Source organism: Euprymna scolopes, chromosome 22, assembly GCF_053919585.1.
Source record: "Euprymna scolopes isolate OS-2025 chromosome 22, ASM5391958v1, whole genome shotgun sequence".
Taxonomy (NCBI): domain Eukaryota; kingdom Metazoa; phylum Mollusca; class Cephalopoda; order Sepiida; family Sepiolidae; genus Euprymna; species Euprymna scolopes.
This window is the reverse complement of record NC_136503.1, coordinates 103,399,247-103,422,306: the sequence shown is the minus strand read 5'-3', so window position 1 is coordinate 103,422,306 and position 23,060 is coordinate 103,399,247. Positions and strand designations below refer to the sequence as shown.

Here is a 23,060-nt window from a genome sequence, read left to right as displayed (position 1 = left end):
AATATTTGAAGAAATGTGAGGGGTATACTCACTTTTGCTATACACTGTATATATATATATATATATATATATATATATATATATATATATATATATATATATATATATATAAGGTAAAATTAAAAGCCAAGAACAATGCGAGATTTTTTTTTTATATAGAGTAAAATTAAATGCAAACAAAAGAAATAAAGTTCTTTTTTTTTTCTTTTTCACACAAATTTTAACTCTAAACAACAGTAACTGTTGTTTAGAGTTAAAATTGTGTGAAAAAGAAAAAAAAAGAACTTTATTTCTTTTGTTTGCATTTAATTTTACTCTATATAAAAAAAAAATCTCGCATTGTTCTTGGCTTTTAATTTTACCTTATAATTTTCTTCAACAATGCTTCAAGCAAACTACAACCTACTTATATATATATATATATATATATATATATATATATACTCACTTTTTTGACACACTATACATATATATATGGCATAGATAGATATTTCTACCTAATTTACACCATTAATAATTACTACACTACCACCATCCATTTATTAACCCTTATCCTCGAGTGACTTCGAGCCTTGATAAGTGATGACTTTTCCTCCCCTCTCCCAATATTAAGATTTGTGGGAGAGAATCCAAGGCAAGTGTTCGATTGTAAAGAAAATATAAAAATAATAGCATAATATTTATTTATATATGTGCTACATAAGATCAGACAAACATTGATACCGTCGGTTTCAAATCCAAAACAAAGGAGACCAATATCTGGTCGCCCATGTTGGACACTCTTCAGCCTCTGTTTATATCTGTCCATCTGACAATGGCGTTTCGTGAACTGCATATGGAGACGGAAATTTCCGATGTTTTCGATTCTCCATTCCTATGAATCGTCCCAACGCTGATATATATCGATTCACATATTTAATTTAGTTGGAAAAAAAGAAAGAAAAGCAAAAAAACCCCAAAAAACAAAAACAAACAAACAAACAAACAAAAAACCCAAATAAGCAAGACTTGCGAACATCAGTCTCGTTAACTGTTGACTAACTCCTGACAATTAGATCTTGTGTCAGACATGAGAAAAACATTTATTAATAATCCTTGACGCAACATTCATGAATCAGTTTTGACCATTCGAGCTATGTTAAGTATCTCTGTAAAAATATACTATTAATAGATTTATTTTTTCCGCTGGTATGTTACGCACACTTTTAAATAAAACATATAAATAGTTTCTGTATGTGCAATGTATTTGGAATTAGAGAAACAAGAATATATACAGACATATATATTAAAAACTGTACAAAAGGCTAGAAAAACATTGGTACCGTCGGTTTCAAACCTAACATAAGTGGGACCAGTTAATGGTAAATTATGTAAGGCTCTCTTATGCGCGAATTCTGTGGTTGTTTATCGTTTTTATATGGTCATCTTCTATTGAGGATTTAGTTAGCCAATCAACTTTCTAGTATCCACCGCGCCCCTTCCTATCAACCAATGGGCATGCATTTTATCGGACAAAGGATCTGTTTTAAAACTAGTTTAGGGTTTTTTTTTATTGTTAGTTTATATATAAATATATATATGTGTACACACATATATGTACATATATATACATACATATATATATGTGATCGTTTATGTATATTCATATTTAGTTAATTTATTTATTTGTTTATTTTCTATTGTTTTTGTTAGTTTCAAAACTATTTTGTATCGCTATCTTAGAGTAATCAGATTATTATTATTATTATTATTATTATTATTATTATTATTATTTCTACTAGTGTTAGTTTTATTTTTGTCATGGTGTTTACTTTTTTATTGTTTATTTTGTTGTTGTTTACATTGTTTTTATTTAGTATTTTGTTATCATGTGCTTTAATTATCATCTCTAAATTTTCGCAACAACTGTAGGATAACTTTAAGGTATTTTTATTGAAGATTTTGTGTAAGGGGTTGGTTGCGGGAAAGTGTTTTTCAATAAGATCTAGAAATTTCTTGCCAAGTTTTGTTTTTAACATTTGATTGTATGGGGCCGTATACCAAATTATAGTCCTTTTTCTTCTATTTTTAATTTTATTATAGTTATTGGTGTTTTGTTGCTTATATTTGATATCGATATTTTTTGTATCCACTATTTTTTAGGGCTGTTTCGTAGATATTGGTTGACCTGTTAAATGCATTTTCATCGCTTGAGTTATTACTGAGTCTACTTACGATCGAGTTAGGAATGTGTTTTATAATTGATGGTGGGTGATTGGACTTAGGGTTTACGTAAATTGGAGTAGCGTTATCTTTTAAGTAGTGTTCATATGTGTTTTTATCTAAATTTAATGTGACATCCAGGAAGTTTGTTATTTTCATGTTAGCTGATACGTCTGCTTTTAGGGCTAATTTTTTCATTTCCTTGTGTATGATTTTCTTAAAGTTTTCTCCCTTGACTTTGTTGGAGTTTTTTTTTTATTATAGCTAGTCCGTCATCTCTATATAGTCCGATATCCGTAGTATCGAATATGCTTGTGAGGGTATATAGAATTAATAATCCCACAAGATCTGATGCCTCTGCAGAATCCCTGGCACCCATCGCCCAATCAAACGAATTTTTCATTTTAGTTTTTATTCATTGGTTATTGTTATTTATTAGAACTGATTTTCTACATTTTTTAATGATGTTGATTTCTTCCGAGGATATATCAGTGTATACCTCGGCAAATTCTAGGGCAATATTAAAAAGTTCTTCGGATATCGAGGGATAAATGTCTATGATATCAAACTGTATAAACGTACATTTATCTTTGTTTTCTATATTTTTAAACCAGGTGATTGCTTCGGCAGTATTTGCCCACTGGTTTAATTCTAGGTCTTGTTTGATTTGTTTATTTACTCTAGAAAGTATTGTTTTGCTAATTCTACCTATTTCTGGTTTAGTTGGGTTTATCAGGCGGTTGCTGGGATTATTATTAAAGTCCCATTTGTGGTCTTTAAGCAGAATGTATGCCTCTCTATGTTTCAATTTTCCAACTTTATCGCTAATTTTTAATTATGCTCGCTGGGTGTGGGGATGTTTTTTTAGCGATGTTTCGAAATTAACACTTTCCATATCTATTTATAATGTGGTGAAATAAATTCTTTTGAGAGTGCTCGACTGTTTCAGGAGCTAAGTATAACTACTTCATTTACTCACATAAATTAATATACGAAAGTATAGATTTATGCGTAAACTTTAAGTATTTACTTCAAAAGTGCTCAATACGTAGGTAGAGCTAGTTAGTAAGTTATAAAATATATATGGCGATTAAGCTAAATATTCGACGTTTCATCCACTCTAGGATTCCTCAGGCTTATGCGCGAATTCTGTGGTTGTTTCTCGTTTTTATATGGTCCTCTTCTATTGAGGATTTAGTTAGCCAATCAGCTTTCTAGTATCCACGTAGGACACGTGTAGTCGGCATCGTAAACAGAAGTTTATATTTATGTGATTATTGAAAATGTAATCATGTGATTAAAATTTAATTTAAATTAACCACGTTGTTTTACAAATAAAAAAGAATGCAAAATGAAGTTTTAAAATGATTAAATGATTAAAATAATTAAATAATTAATTAATAATTAATTAAATTAAATTATTTTATAAAATAAAAACATCTAACAATATAAATAAAATGTTGTTTTTATTCTTGAAAAGAAATAATGGAAGATGAAGTTAAATATTGAGTTGTTGTGTAGACGTAAGCACAAGGACGACGTGTCTCCGCGCATCATCATATGCATCCGCGAACAATAAAAAATTTAAAATCAAACAAAAATCTTATTTGTATTGTTCAATGTTTTAAATTATAAAATAAAAATTTTCGGTACTTGTGCATTTAACGAACCAGACGTAACTCAGCATTTGCTTGGCTTTTTCCGGCGCATGACGTCAACAGCCGGATAAAACCGAGCGTTGGCGATAAAATAAAAACAACGCTACAACAAAATAACTGTACAATGAAATTGTAAAATGTAGAAACATAAAAAAATTAAATAAGTAAAAAGCAAAAACCTACCGTTCATTTATGCTTTTTTTTTTAAAAATTATTGTTTGGAATTGTTTTCTGTTTTCAAAATAAATACATATAAAACAAGTTTTTTTTGTTAACTTTTTTTTTTGTCTGAACTGTTTTTTTTTTTCAATTTTTAACGTAAAAAAGGGGGGGGCAGGACAAGGATTATTTGTACATGTTACACATCTACACCTCCAACCGTAACCGTCGGAAAGGCTTGTTCTCTTTGCAAGTACACAATCCTGGCCAAAATGTAAATAAACACCTTTTCTCTTCTGCCAACAATTTCCGTTGCTGGCAAAAGTTTAGTGCAGCCTCTGGGGTCTGGAGCTGGTCCGCAAGGTTTGTAATATTCATTATTATTTCGTCAGTAATCTTTTTAAAACAATTAAAAAAAAAAACTCTCTTCAAATAAGCGTTTCTGGAGTTGTGACACTTTACCAATTGATAGCGAAATTCTCGTCTGCTTAATCGGCAACGCTCGGTTATATCCGGCTGTTGACGTCATGCGTCGGACAAAGCCGAGCAAATGCTGAATTACGTCTGGTTCGTTAAATGCACAAGTACCAAATTTTCAATTATAAAATAAAACATATTCAATACTTTTTTTATTTTTTTAAACAATGTGGTTAATCTAAAATAAATTTTACGTAAACAAACTTTTGTATATATACCGCTGTCGACCCAACGTGTCCCTTTTTTGATAACAAGGTTGGAGGCTATTTGTACGACTAAACGGCAAATCTACTAACTAGGTAATGATTACTTTCAGAAAGAACACGATAAGTTTGGGAAAATGAGTTATAAATAAAAAACTATACAATATACTGTTAAAAACCCACCGAATATATGCCAGCCTATGTCACAATAACATATATTGAGCGAGTTTCTAACAGTATTTTGTATATCTTTTATTTTTAACTCATTTTCCCAAACTTACCGTGTTCAGCAGAGAGTCCAGCGCCATTTTAAATTTTCTAATACATCGGTAAACGCTGTATGTTTTTCAAGCTGAATAAATATGTTACATTAAATAAAATCTGCATATATATACACTGCGTGTCAAATTATTAACGAGATAACATTTTTCTACCAGTTTCAGAAACTTACCGGTAGTTTCGTATCAAAAGCTTCGGAAACGTTGGCAATGCTGAGCTGCGCGTACTGTGAAATTTTCGTACTTGCCATCGTAATTGCTGAATCCACAGTATTTGAGGTGCGTCAAATTATTAACAAGGCAGTTTGTTTCGTCAATAAAATGGGTCGTAAAGGTGGATTGAGTAGTTCTGAAAAAAGTACTATTACAGAACAGCTAGCAAAAGGTAAATCCTCGAAATATCGAAAATGATAGGAAGGTACCATCAAACTGTGAAGAACTCTGTCAAGGACCCTACAAAGTTACGTACGAGAGCTGATAAAGGTAAATCTAGAGTTGTTTCACGCCGTTCTCTACTCCAAATTAAACGTGAAGTTGTTAAGAACCCTGAGCAGACAAGTCGAGAAGTCTTTGACCAAGCAGGATTGAAGGATGTCTCAAAAAGTACTCGATGTCGCCTTCTGAAAGAAGTGGCAACGTCTGTTAAGCATGTGACAAAGCTTCCCTTAAAGCAACATCACATACAAAACCGATTGAAATTGGCAGAGGACAACACGAAAACGGATTTTTTTTTGTTTACGGACGAAGTGCGTGTCACTCATGATGGCCCAGATGGCTGGAGCAAGGGATGGGTCCTAAATGGACGACATTGTCATCAGCGTTTAAGGCGCCAACAAGATGGTGGTAGGATAATGATTTGGGCTGGGATTATTGGAGGTAATTTAGTTGTCACATGGAAAATCACAGAAGGCGTAAAAATTACTTCAAATGCTAACATAGCTTTTCTGAATGAGCACTTTGAACCATGGCTGAAGAAGGCTGACGTTCAGGACCATTATTTTTATGCAGGACAACGCTTCTTTTGCATGCAGCAAACAAAAGCAAAGACTATTTGCCACAACTGGAGTTCTCTGACCTACGTAAGATGTAGTGGCCTGCGAATTCGCCAGACTTGAACCCAATTGAGAACCATTGGAGTACCATGAAGCGACGCCTCTATACAAGTGGATGCCAATTTAAAAGCAAAGATGAGTTGTGGGATGCTCTCCAAGAGGTACCGCGAGGAATAACTGTTGACGAAATCACAAATTTGACTAATTCTATGGGCCAACGTCTTTCATAAAAGTCACAACGTCTTTCACAAGTCATTCATAAAAAAAGGATTGCATATCCTCTACTAATTATGTCAACGTAGACATTGCTATGTAGTTATTGCGCTCTAATCATTTTATCCTAGTTCATTTAATGTTTGAAAATTATTTCAATAAACAAGTTATGGTTATATTGTGTTTTTTCTCAACCTCGTTAATAACTTGACACACTGAAATCAACAGATATTCCTATCTTCTGCCATAGTTTCGCTAATACTGCTTTAAATACTTTTATTTTCAAACAGAAATAGCTGAATGGTATTGTAAACACTTTCCCAAAGTTTCATGGATTTTTATTCACTCGTTCCTTAAATATTAAGAAAAATATAAACTCGTTAATAACTTAATACGCAGTGTATATATATATATATATATATATATATATATATATATATATATATATACACATATATATATATATGTATATATATAAATATATATATGCATATATATATACTCTACAATTACATATATATATATATATATATATATATATATATATATATATATATATATATATATATGACTACTTCATTTAATCACATAAATTAATATACGAAAGTATAGATTTATGCGTAAACTTTAAGTAGTTACTTCAACAGTGCTTAATACGTAGGTAGAGCTAGGTAGTAAGTTATAGAATATATATGGCGGTTAAGCTACACAGAATATTCCGCGTTTCATCTACGCTAGGATTCATCAGGCTTCTGTGTAGCTTAATCGCCAGATATATATATATATATATATATATATATATATATATATATATAAGCAATGAGTTGGACATTCTGCATGTACATTTACAGTGTATATCAATTTTCCTCCAAACTAAAAATATGTCTTTTGTAAAATTTGTTTTTTTTTTCCCCATAATATTTACCGGTATTTTAGGTCTTGTACTTGAGTCGTGTATATGTTATCAAGTTTTGATCCAGGTATCACCGGATTACCCTGCATGCTGCTGGATGCATCCAATAAAATCAGATAGAGAAGATAAATGAGAAATAAATGGGGGAAGAGGCAAGGAAGGAAGTTGAAGAAAATATTTTAATGGCGGACGAGGCAGACGATAACAGTTTTTCACGATTCCAGGTAATAAAAATAAAAATAAATAAGTAAATAAATAAAATAAAAAGTGATAAATAAAATAAAAACAAGTAATTGAATAAATAGATAATAAAATAAAACAAATATATAAATAAAAAAAAGAGAAAAATTGATTCATTTCCAGGTATACTCATGTCAGAAACGAAAAACGAAATGGAAAAAAATTGGTAAAAAATTCCCGAATAATAAGTTTGCGAAAAAAATATTTATAAACGCACGCAGTTGAGAGATAACATATTCTTACAAGGAGATTTTTGATTTTGATTATCTCGAAAACTTGGCTATAATATAATACGTTATAGCAATTTTATGCTTGTACGCATGTTATCCCCACCCCTACCATCTTTTAAAAAAAAAATCGTCGAAGATTTATTTATTTCAAACATATTTCGCTGACGTAAACATCAGAAAGAAGTGAATATTTATTTTAAAAACTAATTAACTTCTAAAATAGATTAGAATAAAATAAAATACAATAAACTGTGAAAATTTTCATTAAGGTCCGGGACGGAGGGAAGGGTGGTGGATAATTTACAATTACACCGTTTCAATTTTCATGGTTCCATGTATGCTCCTTTGTGTTTTACGTCCAGTTTGTATCTGTAGCTCACATGTGTTGGTCTCCGCATTGAAGGGAGTTCCTTAATATTTCTGCAGTTTTCATTATTGTTATCCGCTGTATCTTCTCAGCCATCCCTCTGATTCCAATTTCTCCCATTCTTTTTTACAAAGTTTTTCGGTATTGTTTCTAGAGCTCTTACTATTGGTGGTGTTATCTTGACTTTTTTCATCTTCCAGATCCCTTTGAGCTCTCTGGCAAGTTCCGTGTATTTACTCCGTTTCTCCGTCTCCTTGATCTTCACTCTGTGGACTGTTGGGACGGCAAAATCTACAATCTGACAGGACATTCCCTTCTTATTATCTATTATGACATCCGGTCTTCTCGCTTGGATGGGTTTATTCGTTTGTATAACTATATCCTATAGGATCTTGTGATTTTCATTTTCCATTACTGTTGCCAGTTTGTGTGTTGTATTATTTTTCTGTGTGTTTAAGATGCCATCATCTGCATAATTGCCAGTGTACCTAACTTCCCCACTTGACTGTGTCTATTTTCATATTCTTTTTGGGCTAATTTGGTGCATTTACTTATTATGTGGTTTATTGTTTCGTCTCGTTGTCCACGGAGTCTGCATTTGCTGTTTTCTTGTCTTGTCTTTTCTTGTCGATCCTTGCTTTGATGTGGTTGGCTCTAATCGCGTTGTTTTGTACGGTTGTTATTAAGGATTCAGTTTCTCTGTTCAGGCTTCCTTTTCCCAAGTGTTTTCGTAAGTCTCATCTTTTGTAATCCTTATGAATCGCTCGCGTAGCTTTTTCTCTTCTCGTTTTTCTTTCTTCGTTTTATTCTTTGTCTCTTTTTTCTATCTTGTTTGTTTTTTCGGTGTCTTTGCTGCAGTGATTATTCTTTCAGTGTTCTTCCTTATGTATTTTCTACTTCTTTTTTGTGTTATTTACACGGTCTTCTATACAAACCAGCCTTCTTCCCCTGTCTTTCCTTTTCACATATAGTCAGCCAGTATCATCCTTTGGGAGTAGTTTGTGCATAGTCATGAGTTTCCTGATCTTCTGGTCGAGATTCCTCAGTTCTTCTTTGGTTCAACCTATAAACGATCCAAAGTATCTTATTAGTGACACCACCCATGTATTTATATCTTTAATTAGATATCTACTTTATAGTTTAGTTTCGAGGAGTTTTCTTGTTCGCCTGATGTATTCCTTTTCAAATTTCTCTTTCATTTCTGTTGCTTTGATGGTTTCTGCTTCCAGAACAACCAAATATTTGTAGATATCATGTTCACCTAGTGCTATCATCTCTGTTTGGTTGGGTAGCATCATATCTTCCCTTGCTTCCAGTTTCCTCCTCCTCCTCCTCCTCCTCCTCCTCCTCCTCCTCATAGTCAGCAGTGTGCACGTTTCCATGTCGAATTCCATCTGGATATCCTGGCTAAAGATTCTGGTTGTGTTTATTAGCGTCTCTAGTTCTGTCTTTGTTTTTGCAAGTAGTTTCAGGTCATCCCTGTACATTAGGTGGTTCATTCTTTTATCTTTATTAGCGAACTTGTATCCGGCATGGCATTTTCTTAGTATATTGTTCAGGGGCATCATGGCTATGATGAATAGTAGTGGTGATATTGGAAGATCCGTCTTTGTATTTTAATCTCAGTTATGCATTGTCAGTTCGGGTCTCCATGTTCTCATTGCATTTTCAATCAAATTGATATTCTTGCCTGCTTGTTTGTGGGATATTGTTAAACTCATAGTCTATCCAAACCATGGCTATTTTTAAAAAACTTTTTACCTCCTTTGGGATCCTTTAAAAGTAGAACTTAGCCATAGCATGGATCGACTACAAGAAAGCGTATGACGGAATCCCACAAGCATGGATGGAAGGAAGCCTGCGAATGTACAAACTACCAGGTAAGATAATCAATTTGATAGAAAAATGGAGACTGAAATAAAAAATGTACTACTACTACTACTACTAATACTACTACTAATACTACTACTACTACTACTACTAATAATAATAAGTTCTACATCACCATCACGCATCCCCTCCCATTGTCCCATCACCGTCCCCCCAAAGTGTGATATCAAATAACCGAGAAGGTTCAAGGAGGATGGAAAGACCGACGAGAGAGCGCTGACCAGACCTCTGCTGGACAAGTGCGAAGAGAACTGGGACCTTGGGGAGGTTTAGTGCCACTCAAATTCCAGTATAGACCAATGGCCGCTGCTAGCGAGAAATCAATGGTGAGAGGCTGTTTCGATAACGCAGATTTATTTGAAAATGCTATCGGAGGAGGCGGAAAGTGCTGGATGTCTGGGGAGACTTGTTGTCACTCAGCTGCCGGGGAACACTACAGGTTTTTAAGCCAGATCTTTGATGACTTGTGTGAAAGCTCCATGTGAGCCAATAATAATAATAATAATAATAATAATAATAATAATAATAATAATAATAATAATAGTGGTAATAATAACCCAATAAAAGGTATAAATACATGGGCAGTATCATAGGGTGGACTAAAGAAGAATTGAGACAGCTCGACCAGAAGATCAGGAAACTCATGACCATGCACAACACACTACATCAGAAGGACGACTCTACGTGAAAAGGAAGGACGGCGGGAGAAGACTGATTTGCACAGAAGACTGTGAATGACATAAAAAAGAACTAGAAAAATGTATAATGCAGAACACTGAAAGGATAATAATGGCAGCAAGAGACACGAAAAAAAAAGCAACAAAACAAAAAAACAGAGAGATAGAGGATAAGACGAGAAAAAAAAATGGGAAGAAAAACAACTACATGGAAAGATTCATAAGGATGACAAAAGGCGAGAATAACGAAAACATTTGGACATGGATGCATAAAGGACACGTAAACCAAGAAACTGAATCCCTAATTACTGCAGCACAAGATAACTCGATAAGAACCAATCAGATCAAAGCATAGGTCGACAAAACACAAGAAAACAGCAAATGCAGACTCTGTGGACAAAGAGACGAAACGATAAACCATATAGTAAGCGAATGCAGCAAACTAACCCAAAAGGAATACAAGAATAGGCACGACTAAGTGGGAAGAGCAGTCCACTGGGAATTATGCAAACAATTGCATCTCGAACGCTCAGACAAATGGTACAAGCATAAGCCGGCAACAATATTTGAAAACGACAATCACAAAACCCTATGGGACATGAACACACAAACAGACAAATCCATCCAAGCTAGAAGACCGGATATCGTAATAATTAACAAGAAAGAAAAAGTCCTGTCAAATCGTAGACTTTGCTGTTCCAGATGACCACAGGATGAATATCAAAGAAAAGAAGAAACTGAGCAACTATACAGAGCTAGCCAGAGTGCTGAAAGGAATATGGATGATGAAGAAAATAAAGATAATACTTATAATAGTAGGAGCACTAGGAACAATCCCGAAAAACTTAAAAAAGAAAAAGAATGGGAGAAATTAGAATCAGAGGAATGGCTGGAAAGATACAGCAAATAACTAATGAAAACAGCTGAAATATTAAGGAAAACCCTTGAATGCGGAGACCAATACACATCTGCTACAGAGGCAAAAGATGAAGGATTACATGGAAACAACGTTAACAAATTCCTAATGAACCGCCCCCTTAAGTAAACACTTCATCAAATCTCCACACTAACGTAATGTACTTGCAATAACCCTTATGCCTGAGTGGCTTCCGGGCCTTGATAAGTGGTAATCACTGTGTAACCCCCCCAAAAAAAACAAGAACATTGAAGCTTGATATCTAAAAGTCTACTATCCCATCCCCCATTGCCTCATCATCGACCCCTCCCCTGCAAAGAGTGATGTCAAATAGCCGAGAAGAGTCAAGGAGGATGGAAAGACCAAGGAGAGAGCGCTGACCAGACCTTTGCTGGACAAGTGCGAAAAGAACTTGAAACTGCCAGCGAGAAATCAATGGAAAGCGGCTGTTGCGATAATGCAAATTTATTTGCAAATGTTATCGAAACAGTTGGAGAGTACTGGAAATCTGAGGAGACTTGTTGTAACTCAGCTTTTAGGGAACGCCACAGGTTGGTTTCAAGGAGAGATCTTTGATAACCTGTGTGAAAGCTCCTTGGGAGCCAATAATTATTAGTTGTAGCAGTGGTATCATTAATTACTTTTTTTTATTTATATATATCTATTATTATGTAGAGATGCGGAAAGGAAACAGAAAGAAAGAGGAAAAAAGAAAGGAAAGAAAAAAGAAAAGGGAAGAAAAAATTAAAGAAAAGAAAAATGCAAGAATGAAAAGAAAGAAAGATGTGAAGAAGAAACGAAAAAAAAAAATGAAAGAAAAAAATGAAAGAAAAAATGAAAGAAAAAAATGAAAGCAAAGACAAAAAAAAAAAAGCCAGTAAGAAAAAAAAAGCAGTAAACAAGAAAAATGAAGAAGAGAAATACTGAAAAAGAAAAAAAAAAAAAAAAAGGTGACGAATAAGTAGATAAGAGATAACCGTTTTTTTTTTTTTTCTCTCCAGATTTCGTTTTTCGGTTTTTCGAGTTATTTCCTGATATTTCAAGTTTTAGTTCTTTTTTTATTTTTATTTTCCGATGAAAGCATAAAGAAAGATAAGAAAAGCGAATGTTAAAAAGGGGGGGGGGAGAGGATAAAGATAAAAGAGAATAAAAAAGAAGACCCCCCTCCCCCCCAAAAAAAAGAAGAAACAAAAAAAAAGAAAAGAAAAGAAAATGTAACGAACAAAAGTATAAAGAAGTAAAAAAGTGCGAGCAATAAATAAATTAAATGACAAAATGGAGAACGTAACAAGTTTGTTTATTTCGTCATCGAGGTCGTTCGTAATTGCAGCAGGTTCAAGATAAGAAAAAAAACTTGAAAGAGTCAGCGATGACAAAGTGATGAATGCTTGCAGAATCTGTTACATAAAAAAAAAGATGGAATTCCTTAGTGTGTGTGTGTCTAGATAAAAGTCAGAAACTACATAAGATACTCACGAACTTTACAGAAATCCCTTAATCTTGTTATGCAAAATATAACTCTGGAATATTCATTCCGTTGTCGGGGGGGGGGGGGGACCAGGGCCCAAATCAATGCATTACTTTATTTCCATTTTCACTCATAGAAACTTGTTTTAAAAAAAATTTAAATATAGGTCAAACGGTCAGTCAACTCTTTTCTATTGTATTAAATCAGATAGAGGTTGTGAGTGGTATATATATATATATATATATATATATATATATATATATATATATATATATATATATATATATATATATATATATTGAACGTGTGTGTGTGTGTGTGTCTGCGTACATTTCCCTACGCAATAACTCTGTCAATTTTAAGTCTACAGACTCGAAATTTGATATACAGGGTACTGAGATTTGGGAAAATCTTTGTGATCGATTTTCGACCAGAAATTTCGCTGTTAAGGGGTCAAAGTTCAACGATTAGACCTTTGAGAACTCTACCAAACTCCTCCGACAATTTTAGGTCTACACACTTGAAATTTTAGATATAGGTTCCTTGGACATGGATCTAACTTAATAACTTGATTTGAGCTAAAAACAAATAAATTTTAAGGGGTCATAATAGGGTCAAAGTTAAAAAAAATTGACCTCTGCGATCTCTTCCAAATTACTCAGACAATTTCAGGTCTAAATATTTGAAATTTTGCATAAAGGGTATTCAGAGATAGGGCAAGCTTTTTCATCAGTTTGGGTCGAAAATTTTTAGTTACCAATATATAAATGTATGTATGTATGTCTGTTTGCATGTCTGCCTTAAACTTTCAATAGAAGCGAAGGATTTTACTAAGATCAGTATCGTTTTAAAGTTCGACCTTTCATACGACATATATCGAAAAATTGGCTAAAAACATTAATATCTTCCCCTTCAACTAGGCACTTTTCAACAGGAGGGTCACTTTTTTCGCCGATATATTTTAAAGTTATCCTCTCCTTTAGATTGTTTAGCCTTAATTTTAAAAATATGTCGCTTCCGATTTGTCGGTGGTCGTAACAGCATAAACGTTAGGTTTTACCCCGTTCTTTTCCTCCTTTGCGGTACGGGTTCGAGCCTGTCTTCCTACTACCAATTTTCTTTTTTTTTGCTCAACATACACATCCAAAGACCCGGGCAACGCCGGGCTGAAATGCTAGTATATATATATATATATATAAAACTGAACGTTTCTGTGTGTCTGTCTGTGTGTCTGTGTATCCGTCTGTCTGTTAAATTTCCCTACGCAATAACTCTGCCAATTTTAAGTCTGCATACTCGAAATTTGATATACAGGGTACTGAGATTTGGGAAAATCGCTGTGATTTGGTTTCAGCCAGAAATTTCGCTGTTAAGGGGTCAAAATTCAACGATTTGACCTTTGAGAACACTACCAAATAACTCCGACAATTTTGGGTCTACACACTTGAAATTTTAGATTAAGGGGTCAAAATTCAACGATTTCACCTTTGAGAACACTACCAAACTACTCAGACAATTTTGGGTCTACACACTTGAAATTTTAGATATAGATTCCTTGGACATGGATCTAACTTAATAACTTGATTTGAGCCCAAAACTATAAATGTAAAGGGGTCATAATTGGGGTCAAAGTTTTAAAAAATTAACTCTTTTTTTTTGTTTTTGCTCAGCATACACCTCCAAACACCCGGGCAACGCCGGGCTGAAATGCTAGTTCGGCAGCCGTGTCAAGCGCATATCTTATTTTTCTTTTATTAATATTATTGGAATTTTCCCCTTTTCCTTGTACATATTTGTGAATTATTCCATGGATTTCGACCTTTTGGATTATTTAAGCCATCTTCCAATTACGTGATTTCCTTGGATTTTACTTGTGCAAATGGAAACTCAATTAACTTTCTTGGAGTTATATTTTTGGATTTTATCGTCATTGGATTATTTACCTTTTACCAGACTATCCATTCACATGTAATCACCTTTTTCTTCACCATATTCCCCCTGCTTCACTTTTTGTTATCAAGTAACTTTGACTTACTTGCCGTTTCATCAAATACTTTTGTATGCAAAATCCGATCCCACACTTTGCTAGTTCCTACCCTCTGATGAGAAGGAAAGTATTTCTTCGAAACTCCGTGGATTAAGGACTATCCACTTATTTAGTGTTTTCTTTTCAGATTAAATATGTTTTTAACTCTTTTTCAAAGTGCTTTTTTAACATGTTTTATTAACTATTTGCTCTTATATATATATATATATATATATATATATATATATATATATATATATATATATATATATATATATATATATATATATATATATATATATATATAATTCGATTCCGGTAGTGGAAAAATATGTACCTAAGCAGACTAAACAACAACGACAAGAAAAACATATTTCACTCTACAGTATTATTGAGCACTTTTTCAGTTTTTTTATCATTTACTATTTACTCGTTAAATAATATATTAAATTATATATATATATATATATATATATAATATATTAAAGTATATGTATATATGTATATATATATAATTTAATATATTATTTAACGAGTAAATGGTAAATGATAAAAAACTGAAAAAGTGCTCAATAATACTGTAGAGTGAAATATGTTTTTCTTATCGTTGTTGTTTAGTCTGCTTAGTTACATATGTTTCCACTGCCGGAATCGAATTAACGAAGAAACTATCGGATCATTAATCCGATTCTGGTAGTGGAAACATATGTAACTAAACAGACAAAAAAACAAAAAAAAAAAAAAAAAAAAAAAAACGGTAATAAACACACACACACACACATGTATATAATTAATCATTTACTTAAAAAGTACGCGGTTTGTATATACCAATCGTAATGGATTAAACATTCTTCCTTATAAAAAATATTCTTTATAACGAAAAAGTCCAAGCTCAATAAATACCTTTTTATTAGGTTCCAGAGCATATATAGTGTAATATAATAATTCTTCAAGTACCAAATATGAAGTTTTCTCAGTTGGTTGTTTAATATTTTTCAAAAGGTAGCCATTACAGTATTATTTCATATTGCGACTAACAAGTCTGAAAAAATTGTCTTTGCTGCATTTTTAGTCACATATTCATCAGACGTTTACTTAAAAAAGAAAAAACTTAGAAAAACACCATTTTTAACAACTCACATTTTTCATGCAATCGACACGTTCTACCATTTTTTTTTTTTTACAGAAAAACCATTGAATCCAATTGCAAAGTCAGCATTGACCCTGCAGCATACTATTGAACTCCTAGGCCACCGTCAATCAACACGTAAACAAAAAAGATTTTAAATTCTATGCTATGTCATATCGGGGACATATACAGTTAGCTTCGTAGTGTTCAATGGCAGAGGACGGTGCATAGTATTATGCATAAATTGGAGGCTTATTATAAATCTTATAGAGGCCTTTCCTTTGTTTGAGGAGGCGATAATAATATTTTTATTTTATAAATGTTTTTTTTTTTTAATTTTCAAAAGTTCAGTCGGGTGATAGTTTTCCTCGCCTCCCCCCAAATCAACAGCAATTAAACCATTCCTGTAAGGACCTGTTCCCTGTTGATTGCCGTATGATGCTGGTTCTGTGCAGTTCTAGGAGGTCCACCCTCCCAAGCTTTGTCTTCTCTCTGAGAAGGAGTTAGTTTATTGTTAACCACCTGAGACGCCCTGCCGGGGAATGCCTGGTCTCTTCAATCCCACTTTCCAATCCATGTAATATTTCTCGCAGTAAGAGAGAAATAAATAACTTCTGATTTCAGACACTAGTGTTCAGTGCTTACGCAATCTTCAGTGGAGGATTTGAAACTAATTGTAAAGTCAACTTTGACTAGTTATTTAGTTTCGCTGTAGTTTATTTGTAGTTTATTAGGTGGTTCTATAATTTTATGAGTTTCAAGATTAAAAAAAAAACAGAAAAGAGTTGCTTTAGTTAGTTATTTTGTTTTACGGCATATCAACCCTTTTTCGGGTTATTTAATGCCGAATCCAGTTATTTTGGAAATAGTATTCACGTTACATTTAGTTATTTTGTAGGTTTTGCAATGGGAGGGTGAAAAGGGTTACAATATTAATGTTTGGTACATTTTAAGTTAGGAAACCAGTCAAGAAGGTCCTGAATATGGCCATAAACTATGTCCGATGGTGAGGCCCCAGCTTGCGGGCTTTGGGAGTGTGGAGCCACCCTTTAATTGCCATTGCTCCCAGGTCCACTCTGACCCGGAGTGGTAGTACCTGTTAGGGTCCCAACTATGGGTTAAATAGAAACCGACTTAAAAATAACCCAAATATACTCTATTAAAAAAATGTTCTTCAAAATCACTGGATTCGGCATTAAATAACCTGAAAAGGGTTGATATGCCGTAAAACAAGCAACCAATCCTCCCTCCTTGTCCATATAAAACTTTAGCTCACCTGAAAATGTGTTCATTCCATTATAACGTTGCTACCCCCCCCCCCCCCCCGAGTAATGCTGATGGTACTATATGGGCAGATATCCTCAGGTCCTGTTTATGACCTTAAACTATATCCAGTGATGAAGGCCAGCCTGCGGGCTTTGGGGAGTGTGAAGCCACCCTTTAATTGCCATTGCTCCCAGGTCCACTCTGACCCGGAGTGGTAGTACCTGTTCGGGTCCCAACTATGGGTTAAATAGAAACCGACTTAAAAATAACCCAAATATACTCTATTGAAAAAATGTTCTTCAAAATCACTGGATTCGGCATGAAATAACCTGAAAAGGGTTGATATGCCGTAAAAAAAAACAAAAAAACAAAACAACCAACCAACCAACCAAACCAGTCAAGAAGTGGGGGAGATAGAAAGGGGAAATGGGAAGAAGGAAAAGGTGGATTGTTGTTTTTGGTTTTGGTTTTGCAGAACATAAAAAAAGTTTAAAAAAAAAAAGTAGAAAAACAAAAAGCATCAATGCTAGTTGCGCTTCGTCTCAGGAAGACAATATCTTCAGACAGCCTGATCTGGTAGCACCAGAAAAGGTTTTCTGATGACAGTTTGATGAATGGTTCCGTCATCTATTATATTAAGGGAAGTCGAGATTCTGTGTGCGCGTCAGAAAAAGGACGGATGCTGTTAGCAAGTGACATCGCAATGCTTTATGTAAACATTATCAACTACCAGAGACTGCTCCATTTGTTTACAAAGACGTTTGCGTTATCACTAATGGCAGTTGGAAATGTCACTTAATGGAATGTGCTCTGATAAACGTCTAGTCAACCTCTCAAGCAGCAAAATCCTACCCCATCAGTGTTGAGGGCCCTAGACACCGAAAAGCCTGCTGCTCTTATAGTTCCTTCCCCCCGGCTGTTGGACATTGAAATTTCCATCCCCTTTTCTTGCTTCTCTGAATATACTAACCTTGCAAAAGTTTAAATGTAATGTGAACAGACATCTCTATGTTCAACTCCCCACAGTCCCCTGTTAGACATGACAGACGGAGAGATAGATAGATAGGTAGATAGATAAATACATAGGTAGATAGATAGATAGATAGATAGATAGGTAAATAAATAGGTCAATCATTATATACATAGATACATAGATAGATAGATTGATAGATAGATAGATAGATCGATAGGTAAATAAATAGGTAGATACATAGATAGATATATAGATATATAGATAGATATATAGATAGATAGATAGATTAATTGATAGATAGATAGGTAGGTGGATAGATGGATAGATAGATAGACAGATAGACAGATAAATAGACAGATAGATAGATAGATAGATAGATAGATAGATGGGTAGATAGTAATGATTAAGGCTGTGACAACAGCGTATTCTTTTCATTGTTTTGACCCTTGAGTATATATCCGTTAATATATTACATGTTTTTATATAGACGGATGTAATTCTCGGGTGATTAACTGCGTCGACCTGTGTCGGATATGTACTCGAGAGTCAAAATAAATGAAAAGATTATGCTGTTGTCACAGCCCTGATAATGATAGGACGATTCCAATACAATTATCGATTCCGATTCTTTATAAATCCCTAAATAGTTAACTATAAAATTGTTATTTGCCCACAATTACTCTAAAAGCACCCATTAGATGTGCATATATTTTCTCAAACGTAAAAACACACTCGTGTGGTGGGGTAATCTATAAATTTTAATCTCATTCGTAGTTTAAAATCAAGAAATGTCTACACGCGTGACCTGTAGAAATTCCACAGTGGACTTATTCATATGTAATATATTGATGTTGTCTTTCTGTAGATGTTCAGTGTAAATGGAGACGTTCTGATATTCTAGCTTTTTTTGTTAAAACTGTAAAAGTATTTATCTAAGCTTGCACGAACGCCCAGCGTAGCTCAATCGTAAAGTACGCTTAAATATGATATTTTAATTCTTACTGATTTTCGTAAATATCATTATAGAATTAATGTTCTATTGATTTTTTATATATTATAAAGTTGCGATTTCAAAAATAAAAACATATGTCCACATAACTTGAGGGCACCAGCTTAACTCGAAACCGAAACGAAAACTTATAAAAAATTCTTGGTAAAATTATTTATAAAAAAATTAAATGACTTGAGTGCCATCAGTTATAATCGAAACCGAAACCAAAACTTATAAAAAATTCTTGGTAAAATTATTTATAAAAAAATTAAATGACTTGAGTGCCATCAGTTATAATCGAAACCGAAACCAAAACTTATAAAAAATTCTTGGTAAAATTATTTATAAAAAAATTAAATGACTTGAGTGCCATCAGTTATAATCGAAACCGAAACCAAAACTTATAAAAAATTCTTGGTAAAATTATTTATAAAAAAATTAAATGACTTGAGTGCCATCAGTTATAATCGAAACCGAAACCAAAACTTATAAAAAATTCTTGGTAAAATTATTTATAAAAAAAATTAAATGACTTGAGTGCCATCAGTTATAATCGAAACCGAAACCAAAACTTATAAAAAATTCTTGGTAAAATTATTTATAAAAAAATTAAATGACTTGAGTGCCATCAGTTATAATCGAAACCGAAACCAAAACTTATAAAAAATTCTTGGTAAAATTATTTATAAAAAAATTAAATGACTTGAGTGCCATCAGTTATAATCGAAACCGAAACCAAAACTTATAAAAAATTCTTGGTAAAATTATTTATAAAAAAATTAAATGACTTGAGTGCCATCAGTTATAATCGAAACCGAAACCAAAACTTATAAAAAATTCTTGGTAAAATTATTTATAAAAAAAATTAAATGACTTGAGTGCCATCAGTTATAATCGAAACCGAAACCAAAACTTATAAAAAATTATTGGTAAAATTATTTATAAAAAAATTAAATGACTTGAGTTCCATCAGTTATAATCGAAACCGAAACCAAAACTTATAAAAAATTCTTGGTAAAATTATAAATAACACATGCACTACCCTGTTAATATACAGGGTGTCCGTAAAGTTACTATACAGTCTTATTGTTTTATTGTATTATATTTGTATTAATAGTTAATATTTATTTTTTTTACAGGTTTATTTAATCAAGCATGCCACGCAAGCTAACTTTGGAAGAGCGCAAATTTATTTTGAAGCGATATTGGAAAACAGAAAACGCACAGGAATATTTGTCATAGAAATTGTTTGCCTTGATTGTTACAGTCTTTTCGGATGTAACACGTGTATTTTCTGAGATTTTTATAAACATAAAGGTGTTATTTCTTTTTATTTCTTTTGTTACAAATAAATATTTTAATACAATATCTTACTGTACTGTTAATATATTACAGGGTGTCTGTATAGTAACTTGTAAGACTGTATAGTAACTTTACGGACACCCTATATATATATATATATATATATATATATATATATATATATATATATATATATATATATATATATATATTATTTTATTATTACTATCAGTAATGGAATACTTTGAATCAAACAAAATCAAATAAAAAAGATAAAGGAAACGTTTTTTCAGAAAATAAGCATAAATTTTTCCGATTCCAATACATATTCTGATAATCCGATAATCGTCCCAACACTAGTAGATAGATAGATAGATAGATAGATAGATAGATAGGTAATGTTATATGGAAACCAACACGCTGTAGTTTTCAGTCGCAAAGCAGATAAAGAATAAAAAAATTCAACTCATTTTTTTTATTTGTAACAACGACATTTATTTCCTCATTGTTATTGCCGTGACGTCACCGATGTGATCTCGAACGTTCTCACCGCCTATCACGCGATCTCGAACGTTATGCACGCCTCTCCTTTTTCTAGTCTTTTTCTCTTTACCGTTGACGTCATTTCCCATGCATTTAAAAGCAAGAATCCACGCTATGTTACAGAAAGATGAATAAATAGACGGAGATAAATACAAGGAACCGTCAATAAGTTTCCATACTTTTAGTACAGACATTTAAAATTGTTGTAGACTCTTTAAAATTCAGTATATTATTCCTATACATCTTATGAGATGACTGACCAATTTTTATTCAAATGAACAGCTACAGCAGGAATTGAAATCCACTCATATAAAGCCTTATTGTCACAGCTGATGAATTTCAAAAATGCAATCTGGACGTGAGGACACTTTAGAAGAATGATATGCAAGAGAATTCTGTTTTAAACTTGGAAAAAATGCCACAGCAACGTATAGAATGCTTCAGACTGCTTTTGGACCAACTTGCATTAATCAAGATATATCAAACGATAATCAATAAAACTCTGTTTTAAACTTGGAAAAAATGCCACAGAAATGTATAGAATGCTTCAGACTGCTTTTGGACCAACTTGCATTAATCAAGATATATCAAACGATAATCAATAAAACTCTGTTTTAAACTTGGAAAAAATGCCACAGAAATGTATGGAATACTTCAGACTGCTTTTGGACAATCTTGCATGAATCGAGCATCAATTTTTGAGAGACATAAGAAATTCAATTTTAAGGGATGATGAGAGGTGTGGGAGGAGTAAGGAAGTCAGAACAGCTGAGTTGATTGGCCAAATAAAGAATTTCACGGATAAGGACCATCCTGTGTCTATAGAGACAATAAATGCACAGTTTGATGTGAGTGTAAGGATTGTACACACACATTATTTTCGGGGAACTGAAGATGCGGAAGATTTGCGCAAATTTTGCCCCAAGAGTGCTCTATACTTGTAACAGACTATTTTACCAAGATGAACATCAAGAAAATTCCTCAACCTCCCTGTTGTCCAGACCTTGCTCCCTATGACTTTTGGTTATTGTCCTAAGCCCAAGGAAAACCTTAGAGGTTGTCGTCATGAGACAATCGTTGATGAAAGAGGCTGTAACAATGACATTGACACGCTCAGTCTAGAGGACTTCCAGAATTTGTTGGGACGATACAAGTGCATTGCAGCCGGAGGAGATTACTTCAAAGGAGACTAGAATTACATGTGCGTACTATTAATAAAAATGCCCATACGAATAAGTCTGGAAACTTACTTAAAACACCTTGTAGATTGACACAATTCATCATTAATGCGTTAACAAAAGACTCGGTATCTTTTAAACAACAGACATAAATTACACATGGATGTTTTTAACAATGGTTTCTACCACCTGCGCCCGCCCACGCACGAAACCAACAATTTATTCCAACATTCCCTGATGACACCTGACGTATTCCACCTCCGCTTCCCCAAATCTGTGGATGCTAGTATGAAACTATGTTAAGCGTGTTTTTCTTTCCGCGTGGCATCATCGCTGGCTCTAAATCAAAGTCGATTACGTCACTTCTGAAAACCATTTGGGACGAAATCGCTTTCAAGCTCAAAACTAGCAAAGCATAGAGCTACGTCACGCACACGCACACACACACACACACACACACACACACACACACACACACACACACACACACACACACACACACACACACACACATTAATAATAATAATAATTAAATATATCGTTATTTTGTTTCCAATGTAATTCCCGCTCCCCCAAGAAAAAAAAACAAATTGTATTTGTCAGATTTTGCCCTCCCCCTCAATCACCAAACTTGAAAAAATGTTCGCGGTGGCATGTCTCGTTGAACGCTTGGTGGCCAAAAAGTGGGTGCCCATTTTACGTAAGATTT

The 23,060-nt window shown here is 33.4% G+C and overlaps 1 protein-coding gene across 3 annotated transcripts in view; it reads right to left on the bottom strand.

Moving 5' to 3' along the window:
• LOC145243581 (uncharacterized) overlaps positions 1-23,060 on the bottom strand; it is a 465,876-nt gene that overhangs the window by 140,320 nt on the left and 302,496 nt on the right. The window lies entirely within an intron of this gene.